The following is a 10,498-nucleotide window of genomic DNA, read 5'->3' as shown; positions in this document are numbered from 1 at the left end:
CAGCCGTTGGCACTTAGAAAATATTCGCCAAACTCGGCCGGACTTCCAGGGGAAGAGGCCGAATTGTCACTTGTTCTGCCCGACATCGGGAACCAGCCGAGTCGGACACTTTAAGGCGGAGCAGCCGTTGGCACTTAGAAAATATTCGCCAAACTTGAACGGACCTCCAGGGGAAGAGGCCGAATTTTCACCTGTTCTGGCCGACATCGGGAACCAGCCGAGTCGGACTCTTTAAGGCGGAGCAGCCGTTGGCACTTAGAAAATATTCGTTAAACTTGAAAGGACCTCCAGGGGAAGAGGCCGAATTGTCACTTGTTCTGGCCGACATCGGGAACCAGCCGAGTCGGACGCTTTAAGGCGGAGCAGCCGTTGGCACTTAGAAAATATTCGTTAAACTTGAAAAGACCTCCAGGGGAAGAGGCCGAATTGTCACTTGTTCTGGCCGACATCGGGAACCAGCCGAGTCGGGCCCTTTAAGGCTGAGCAGCCGTTGGCACTTAGGAAATATTTGCCTTAACTCGGCCGGACTTCCAGGGGAAGAGGCCGGATTTTCACTTGTTCTGGCCGACATCGGGAACCAGCCGAGTCGGACGCTTTAAGGCGGAGCAGCCGTTGGCACTTAGAAAATATTCCCCAAACTTGAACGGACCTCCAGGGGAAGAGGCCGAATTTTCACTTGTTCTGGCCGACATCGGGAACCAGCCGAGTCGGACTCTTTACGGCGGAACAGCCGTTGGCACTTGGGAAATATTCGCCGAACTCGGCCGGACTTCCAGGGGAAGAGGCCAATTTTTCACTTGTTCTGGACGACATCGGGAACCAGCCGAGTCGGACCCTTTACGGCGGAACAGCCGTTGGCACTTAGGAAATATTTGCCTTAACTCGGCCGGACTTCCAGGGGAAGAGGCCGGATTTTCACTTGTTCTGGCCGACATCGGGAACCAGCCCAGTCGGACTCTTTACGGCGGAGCAGCCGTTGGCACTTAGGAACTATTCGCCGAACTCGGCCGGACTTCCAGGGGAAGAGGCCGATTTTTCACTTGTTCTGGCCGACATCGGGAACCAGCCGAGTCGGACCCTTTACGGCGGAACAGCCGTTGGCACTTAGGAAATATTTGCCTTAACTCGGCCGGACTTCCAGGGGAAGAGGCCGGATTTTCACTTGTTCTGGCCGACATCGGGAACCAGCCGAGTCGGACCCTTTACGGCGGAACAGCCGTTGGCACTTGGGAAATATTTGCCTTAACTCGGCCGGACTTCCAGGGGAAGAGGCCGGATTTTCACTTGTTCTGGCCGACATCGGGAACCAGCCGAGTCGGACACTTTACGGCTGAGCAGCCGTTGGCACTTAGGAAATATTTGCCTTAACTCGGCCGGACTTCCAGGGGAAGAGGCCGGATTTTCACTTGTTCTGGCCGACATCGGGAACCAGCCGAGTCGGACACTTTAAGGCTGAGCAGCCGTTGGCACTTAGGAAATATTTGCCTTAACTCGGCCGGACTTCCAGGGGAAGAGGCCGGATTTTCACTTGTTCTGGCCGACATCGGGAACCAGCCGAGTCGGACACTTTAAGGCTGAGCAGCCGTTGGCACTTAGGAAATATTTGCCTTAACTCGGCCGGACTTCCAGGGGAAGAGGCCGGATTTTCACTTGTTCTGGCCGACATCGGGAACCAGCCGAGTCGGACACTTTAAGGCTGAGCAGCCGTTGGCACTTAGGAAATATTTGCCTTAACTCGGCCGGACTTCCAGGGGAAGAGGCCGATTTTTCACTTGTTCTGGCCGACATCGGGAACCAGCCGAGTCGGACGCTTTACGGCGGAGCAGCCGTTGGCACTTAGGAAATATTCGTTAATCTTGAACGGACCTCCAGGGGAAGAGGCCGAATTTTCACTTGTTCTGGCCGACATCGGGAACCAGCCGAGTCGGACGCTTTACGGCGGAGCAGCCGTTGGCACTTAGGAAATATTCGTTAATCTTGAACGGACCTCCAGGGGAAGAGGCCGAATTTTCACTTGTTCTGGCCGACATCGGGAACCAGCCGAGTCGGACACTTTACGGCGGAGCAGCCGTTGGCACTTAGGAAATATTCGCCAAAATGTTCCGGACCTCCAGGGGAAGAGGCCAAATTTTCACTTGTTCTGGCCGACCGGGTGAACCGGCCGAGGCGGACACTTTACGGCGGAGCAGCCGTTGGCACTTAGGAAATATTCGCCAAAATGTTCCGGACCTCCAGGGGAAGAGGCCGAATTTTCACTTGTTCTGGCCGACCAAGGGAACCAGCCGAGGCGGACACTTTACGGCGGAGCAGCCGTTGGCACTTAGAAATTATTCAGACTTCCATAAACACACATCGGCCTTTTGCCGTCACTGCCCGGGATGGGCACCGTGGTAGCTCGGACAGTTCGTGTGACAGCTTCCGCTGGCACTTAGACAATTTTTAAAATGAAAATAAACAGTTCTGCACATACGTGCCGACTATATTTTGCGAAAGGGGGGTAAAGTGATGAGTACACTAAGTGGGGGGACCAAGTACATAAAGCCCACCCCTGGTACCTCAGAGAGGCCGAATTGACACATTTTGTGTCCGACCGCGGGAACCAGCCGAGGCGGACGCTTTTCGGCGCAAGAGCCGTTGGCACTTAGAAAATATTCGTTAATCTTGAACGGACCTCCAGGGGAAGAGGCCGAATTTTCACTTGTTCTGGCCGACATCAGGAACCAGCCCAGGCGGACGCTTTTCGGCGCAAGAGCCGTTGGCACTTAGAAGATATTCGTTAATCTTGAACGGACCTCCAGGGGAAGAGGCCGAATGTTCACTTGTTCTGGCCGACATCGGGAACCAGCCGAGTCGGACGCTTTACGGCGGAGCAGCCGTTGGCACTTAGAAAATATTCGTTAATCTTGAACGGACCTCCAGGGGAAGAGGCCGAATTTTCACTTGTTCTGGCCGACATCGGGAACCAGCCGAGTCGGACGCTTTACGGCGGAGCAGCCGTTGGCACTTTGAAAATATTCGTTAAACTTCAACTGACCTCCAGGGGAAGAGGCCGAGTTTCCACTTGTTCTGGCCGACATCGGGAACCAGCCGAGTCGGACACCTTACGGCGGAAGAGCCGATGGCACTTAGAAAATATTCGTTAAACTTGAACGGACCTCCAGGGGAAGAGGCCGAATTTTCGCTTGTTCAGGCCGACCGGAGGAACCGGCCGAGTCGGACACCTTACGGCGGAAGAGCCGATGGCACTTAGAAAATATTCGTTAAACTTGACAGGACCTCCAGGGGAAGAGGCCGAATTTTCGCTCGTTCAGGCCGACCGGAGGAACCGGCCGAGACGGACACCTTACGGCGGAAGAGCCGATGGCACTTAGAAAATATTCGTTAAACTTGACAGGACCTCCAGGGGAAGAGGCCGAATTTTCGCTCGTTCGGGCCGACCGGAGGAACCGGCCGGGTCGGACACCTTACGGCGGAAGAGCCGTTCGCACTTAGAAAATATTCGTTAAACTTGACAGGACCTCCAGGGGAAGAGGCCGAATTTTCGCTTGTTCAGGCCGACCGGAGGAACCGGCCGAGTCGGACACCTTACGGCGGAAGAGCCGATGGCACTTAGAAAATATTCGTTAAACTTGACAGGACCTCCAGGGGAAGAGGCCGAATTTTCGCTCGTTCAGGCCGACCGGAGGAACCGGCCGAGTCGGACACCTTACGGCGGAAGAGCCGATGGCACTTAGAAAATATTCGTTAAACTTGACAGGACCTCCAGGGGAAGAGGCCGAATTTTCGCTCGTTCAGGCCGACCGGAGGAACCGGCCGAGTCGGACACCTTACGGCGGAAGAGCCGATGGCACTTAGAAAATATTCGTTAAACTTGACAGGACCTCCAGGGGAAGAGGCCGAATTTTCGCTCGTTCAGGCCGACCGGAGGAACCGGCCGAGTCGGACACCTTACGGCGGAAGAGCCGATGGCACTTAGAAAATATTCGTTAAACTTGACAGGACCTCCAGGGGAAGAGGCCGAATTTTCGCTCGTTCAGGCCGACCGGAGGAACCGGCCGAGTCGGACACATTACGGCGGAAGAGCCGATGGCACTTAGAAAATATTCGCAGAAGTTGGCCGGACTTCCAGAGCGAGAGGCCGAATTGTCACATTATTTGGCCGACTAGGGGAACCGGCCGAGTCGGACACCTTACGGCGGAAGAGCCGATGGCACTTAGAAAATATTCGTTAAACTTGACAGGACCTCCAGGGGAAGAGGCCGAATTTTCGCTCGTTCAGGCCGACCGGAGGAACCAGCCGGGTCGGACACGTTACGGCGGAAGAGCCGTTCGCACTTAGAAAATATTCGTTAAACTTCACAGGACCTCCAGGGGAAGAGGCCGAATTTTCGCTCGTTCGGGCCGACCGGAGGAACCGGCCGGGTCGGACACGTTACGGCGCAACAGCCGTTGGCACTTTGAAAATATTCGCCAAAATGTTCCGGACCTCCAGGGGAAGAGGCCGAATTTTCGCTCGTTCGGGCCGACCGGAGGAACCAGCCGGGTCGGACACGTTACGGCGCAACAGCCGTTCGCACTTAGAAAATATTCGCCAAAGTCGTCCGGACCTCCAGGGGAAGAGGCCGAATTTTCGCTCGTTCGGGCCGACCGGAGGAACCAGCCGGGTCGGACACGTTACGGCGATACAGCCGTTGGCACTTTGAAAATATTCGCCAAAATGTTCCGGACCTCCAGGGGAAGAGGCCGAATTTTCGCTCGTTCGGTGCCGACCGAAGGAACCAGCCGGGTAGGACACTTTACGGCGGAACGGCCGTTGGCACTTTGAAAATATTCGCCAAAATGTTCCGGACCTCCAGGGGAAGAGGCCGAATTTTCGCTCGTTCGGGCCGACCGGAGGAACCGGCCGGGTCGGACACGTTACGGCGCAACAGCCGTTGGCACTTTGAAAATATTCGCCAAAATGTTCCGGACCTCCAGGGGAAGAGGCCGAATTTTCGCTCGTTCGGGCCGACCGGAGGAACCAGCCGGGTCGGACACGTTACGGCGGAACAGCCGTTGGCACTTTGAAAATATTCGCCAAATGTTCCGGACCTCCAGGGGAAGAGGCCGAATTTTCGCTCGTTCGGGCCGACCGGGAGAACCAGCCGAGGCGGACACTTTACGGCGGTTGAGCCGTTGGCACTTAGAAATTATTCAGACTTCCATCAAACACACATCGGCCTTTTGCCGTCACTGCCCGGGATGGGCACCGTGGTAGCTCGGACAGTTCGTGTGACAGCTTCCGCTGGCACTTAGAAAATTTTTAAAATGAAAATAAACAGTTCTGCACATACGTGCCGACTATATTTTGCGAAAGGGGGGTAAAGTGATGAGTACACTAACTGGGGGGACCAAGTACATAAAGCCTACCCCTGGTACCTCAGAGAGGCCGAATTTTCGAATTCTGAGGCCGAGCTGGGGAACCAGACGAGGCGGACACTTTTCCGAGCGAGAGCCGATGGCACTTAGAAAATTTTCGGCTAAGTCGGCAGGACTTCCAGAGCGAGAGGCCGAATATTCGTCATCTGTGGCCGACCGGGGAACCAGCGAAGGCGGATAGGCGGTCACGGAGGTCCCGCCGGCTGGTCCGCGGGCCAATTTGGGTCCCGTAATTTAGCGGTCGCGGTCCGGAATCCACGCCGAGGGGGGAACCAGCGGAGGCGGATAGGCGGTCACGGAGGTCCCGCCGGCTGGTCCGCGGGCCAATTGGGGTCCCGTAAGTTAGCGGTCGCGGCCCGGAATTCGCGCCGGCCGGGGAACCAGCGCAGGCGGATAGGCGGTCACGGAGGTCCCGCCGGCTGGTCCGCGGGCCAATCGGGGTCCCGTAAGTTAGCGGTCGCGGCCCGGAATTCGCGCCGGCCGGGGAACCAGCGCAGGCGGATAGGCGGTCACGGAGGTCCCGCCGGCTGGTCCGCGGGCCAATCGGGGTCCCGTAAGTTAGCGGTCGCGGCCCGGAATTCGCGCCGGCCGGGGAACCAGCGCAGGCGGATAGGCGGTCACGGAGGTCCCGCCGGCTGGTCCGCGGGCCAATCGGGGTCCCGTAAGTTAGCGGTCGCGGCCCGGAATTCGCGCCGGCCCGCAGCCACCGCCAGGCGGATAGGCTGTCACGGAGGTCCCGCCGGCCGGTCCGCGGGGGGAACTGCGCCCTCTGGCGGACACGCCATTGTAAATGAATGGGGTTTGGCACTTAGTGCATTTTTCGCCGAAGCCGACGAGCGCTCCGGGCGAGGAGGCCGGATTCTCGCCATCCGTGGCCGGCCGGGGAACCGGCCAAGGCGGATAGGCGGTCACGGGGGTCCCGCCGGCTGGTCCGCGGGCCAATTGGGGTCCCGTAAGTTAGCGGTCGCGGCCCGGAATCCGCGCCGGCCAGCAGCCACCGGGAGGCGGGTAGGCTGTCACGGAGGTCCCGCCGGCTGGTCCGCGGGCCATTTAGGGTCCCGTAGGTGAGCGGTCGCGGCCCGGAATCCAGGCCGGCCAGGAGGCACCGCCAGGCGGATAGGCGGTCACGGAGGTCCCGCCAGCTGGTCCGCGGGCCATTTATGGTCCCGTAAGTTAGCGGTCGCGGCCCGGAATCCACGCCGGCCAGGAGGCACCGGCAGGCGGATGGGCTTTCACGGAGGTCCCGCCAGCTGGTCCGCGGGCCAATTAGGGTCCCGTAAGTTAGCGGTCGCGGCCCGGAATCCGCGCCGGCCAGCAGCCACCGCCAGGCGGGTAGGCTGTCACGGAGGTCCCGCCAGCTGGTCCGCGGGCCAATTAGGGTCCCGTAAGTTAGCGGTCGCGGCCCGGAATCCGCGCCGGCCAGCAGCCACCGCCAGGCGGGTAGGCTGTCACGGAGGTCCCGCCGGCCGGTCCGCGGGCCAATCAGGGTCCCGTAAGTGAGCGGTCGCGGCCCGGAATGCACGCCGGCCAGGAGGCACCGCCAGGCGGATAGGCGGTCACGGAGGTCCCGGCGGCCGGTCCGCTGGCCAATTACCTCCAGCCGAGCGGATATGAACTTTATTAGCACCTTCTACGAGATGGCGGAGCCTTATTCGACAACCAGCACCTCGGCTTAGCATTTTCCACGGCCCGCTGATCTTCCAGAAGACGTCCAGCCGGTTTCCTCCTCACATTTTAAGCCGGCCGAGGCTTCCGGCACCCCGGCTAAGCTTTCTCCACGGCCCGCTGAGCTTCCAGAAGACCTCCAGCCGGTTCTCCCGGTGCTTTCCTCCTCACGTTTTAAGCCGGCCGAGGCTTCCGGCACCCCGGCTGAGCTTTTTCCCACGTCCCGCTGAGTTTCCAGGGGACCTCCGGCCGGTTCTCCGCGCGCTTTCCTCCTCACTTTTAAGCCGGCCGAGGCTCCCGGCACCCCGGCCAAGCGTTTCCCACGGCCCGCTGAGCTTCCAGGGGACCTCCGGCCGGTTCTCCGCGCGCCCCCCTCCTAACTCGACGCCCGAGGAGGCTCCCGGCACCCCGGCTAAGCGATTTGAACGGCCCGCTGATCTCCCGGAGGTCGCAACGGGGAATTGCCTCCCTCTCGCGGACACGGCGCGTAAATGCACCGCCTCTCGCACTTGGCGCACACTCACTGGCATCGCTACGCCTCCCGTGGCACTTTAAGCGACCGGGACCACCGCGAGCGCGGGCGATGACTAAGAGGCTCCCCGGCCGGCCTCGCGGAGCTCCGACGCTCCCCCGCCGGACTTCCGGCGGCCGGCCGGAGCCTCGGCACGGCTGCCGCACTCCCTAATAACACCCCGCGGACCCCCGCGAGCCGAACGCTCGCTGCCGCGGGCGACCCCTGCCAAGGCGGACGCGTGACGGCGCGGGAGCCCTCGGCACTATATCACGGTCACGTATGTAGTCAAATCGTGTAAAATCACCGTTAGTTTATTCATAATATAGGTAATAATTAAATAAATATTAACATCGCGTATATTATTAATAAACACATGTATGTATTTATTTAATAATTAAATAAATATTAACATCGCGTATAATCATGCGCAATACTTCGTGGCCGACCGGGGAACCGGCGAAGGCGGACGCATCGCGGCGCGAGAGCCGTTGGCACTTTGGAAAAAAAATAAATAAATAAATAAATAATAATTCGCCGACCGGGCTCCGGGGGAAGAGGCCGGCTTTTCGCCGTTCGCGGCCGACCGGGGAACCGGCGAAGGCGGACGCGCTCTCTAACGAGCCCCGCCGGCCGGAGGAAGTGCGCCCTCTGGCGGACACGCCGTTGTAAATGAATGGGGTTTGGCACTTGGTGCATTTTTCGCCCAAGTCGAAGCGCGCTCCGGGCGAGGAGGCCGGATTCTCGCCACCCGTGGCCGGCCGGGGAACCGGCCAAGGCGGACGCGCTCTCTAACGAGCCCCGCCGGCCGGAGGAAGTGCGCCCTCTGGCGGACACGCCGTTGTAAATGAATGGGGTTTGGCACTTGGTGCATTTTTCGCCCAAGTCGAAGCGCGCTCCGGGCGAGGAGGCCGGATTCTCGCCACCCGTGGCCGGCCGGGGAACCGGCCAAGGCGGACGCGGTCTCTAACGAGCCCCGCCGGCCGGAGGAAGTGCGCCCTCTGGCGGACACGCCGTTGTAAATGAATGGGGTTTGGCACTTGGTGCATTTTTCGCCCAAGTCGAAGCGCGCTCCGGGCGAGGAGGCCGGATTCTCGCCACCCGTGGCCGGCCGGGGAACCGGCGAAGGCGGATAGGCTTTCACGGAGGATCCGCCGGCTGGTCCGCGGGCCGATTAGGGTCCCGCGAGTGAGCGGTGGCGGTCCGGAATCCAGGCCGGCCAGGAGGCACCGCCAGGCGGATAGGCTTTCACGGAGGTCCCGCCGGCTGGTCCGCGGGCCGATTAGGGTCCCGCGAGTGAGCGGTGGCGGTCCGGAATCCAGGCCGGCCCGGAGCCACCGCCAGGCGGATAGGCTTTCACGGAGGAGCCGCCGGCTGGTCCGCGGGCCGTTTAGGGTCCCGTAAGTTAGCGGTCGCGGTCCGGAATCCAGGCCGTCCAGGAGGCACCGCCAGGCGGATAGGCTTTCACGGAGGTCCCGCCGGCTGGTCCGCGGGCCGATTAGGGTCCCGCGAGTGAGCGGTGGCGGTCCGGAATCCAGGCCGGCCCGGAGCCACCGCCAGGCGGATAGGCTTTCACGGAGGAGCCGCCGGCTGGTCCGCGGGCCGTTTAGGGTCCCGTAAGTTAGCGGTCGCGGTCCGGAATCCAGGCCGTCCAGGAGGCACCGCCAGGCGGATAGGCTTTCACGGAGGACCCGCCGGCTGGTCCGCGGGCCGTTTAGGCTCCCGTAAGTTAGCGGTCGCGGTCCGGAATACAGGCCGTCCAGGAGGCACTGCCAGGCGGATACACTCTCTAACGAGCCCCGCCGGCTGGTCCGCCGGGGGAAGTGCGCCCTCTGGCGGACACGCCGTTGTAAATGAATGGGGTTTGGCACTTAGTGCATTTTTCGACCAGCGGCAACGCAGGCTGACGGGCGGCCGCTTCCACGGGCCGGCACTACTCTACGGAGGCGCTAGCCGCCTCCGGTGGGGGCCGTGTGATCTCGCTGGATGCCCGAGGACCTTCCGCCAGGCCCGGCCGCAGCTTTTGCGCGCGCCCGGTCCTATTATCTGGTGGAAGCTGGAGGCCGGGGCTCGGCAGCTCGCTGCCCGGGGACCTTCCGCGAGGCCCGGCCGCAGCTTTTACGCACGGCCGCTGCTATTCTCCGGCTCCGGCTTCGTCCCGGAGGGTGCTTGGGGAACGGCGGCGCACACCGCGAACGGCCGGTGGCGGTCGGCCGGTGGCGGTCGGCTGGTGGCGGTCGGCTGGTGGCGGTCGGGGATGGCGCTTGGGGATGGTGGCTGTCGCCTTGTGGCGGTCGGCTGGTGGCGGTCGGGGGTGGCGCTTGGGGATGGTGGCTGTCGCCTTGTGGCGGTCGGCTGGTGGCGGTCGGCTGGTGGCGGTCGGCTGGTGGCGGTCGGGTGGTGGCGGTCGGGGATGGCGCTTGGGGATGGTGGCTGTCGCCTTGTGGCGGTCGGCTGGTGGCGGTCGGCTGGTGGCGGTCGGGGGTGGCGCTTGGGGATGGTGGCTGTCGCCTTGTGGCGGTCGGCTGGTGGCGGTCGGCTGGTGGCGGTCGGGGGTGGCGCTTGGGGATGGTGGCTGTCGCCTTGTGGCGGTCGGCTGGTGGCGGTCGGGGATGGCGCTTGGGGATGGTGGCTGTCGCCTTGTGGCGGTCGGCTGGTGGCGGTCGGGGGTGGCGCTTGGGGATGGTGGCTGTCGCCTTGTGGCGGTCGGCTGGTGGCGGTCGGCTGGTGGCGGTCGGCTGGTGGCGGTCGGGGATGGCGCTTGGGGATGGTGGCTGTCGCCTTGTGGCGGTCGGCTGGTGGCGGTCGGGGATGGCGCTTGGGGATGGTGGCTGTCGCCTTGTGGCGGTCGGCTGGTGGCGGTCGGCTGGTGGCGGTCGGGGATGGCGCTTGGGGATGGTGGCT

The sequence above is a fragment of the Syngnathus scovelli genome, unplaced genomic scaffold (assembly GCF_024217435.2).
Source record: "Syngnathus scovelli strain Florida unplaced genomic scaffold, RoL_Ssco_1.2 HiC_scaffold_377, whole genome shotgun sequence".
NCBI lineage: Eukaryota > Metazoa > Chordata > Actinopteri > Syngnathiformes > Syngnathidae > Syngnathus > Syngnathus scovelli.
Note: the sequence above shows the minus strand (reverse complement) of the source record.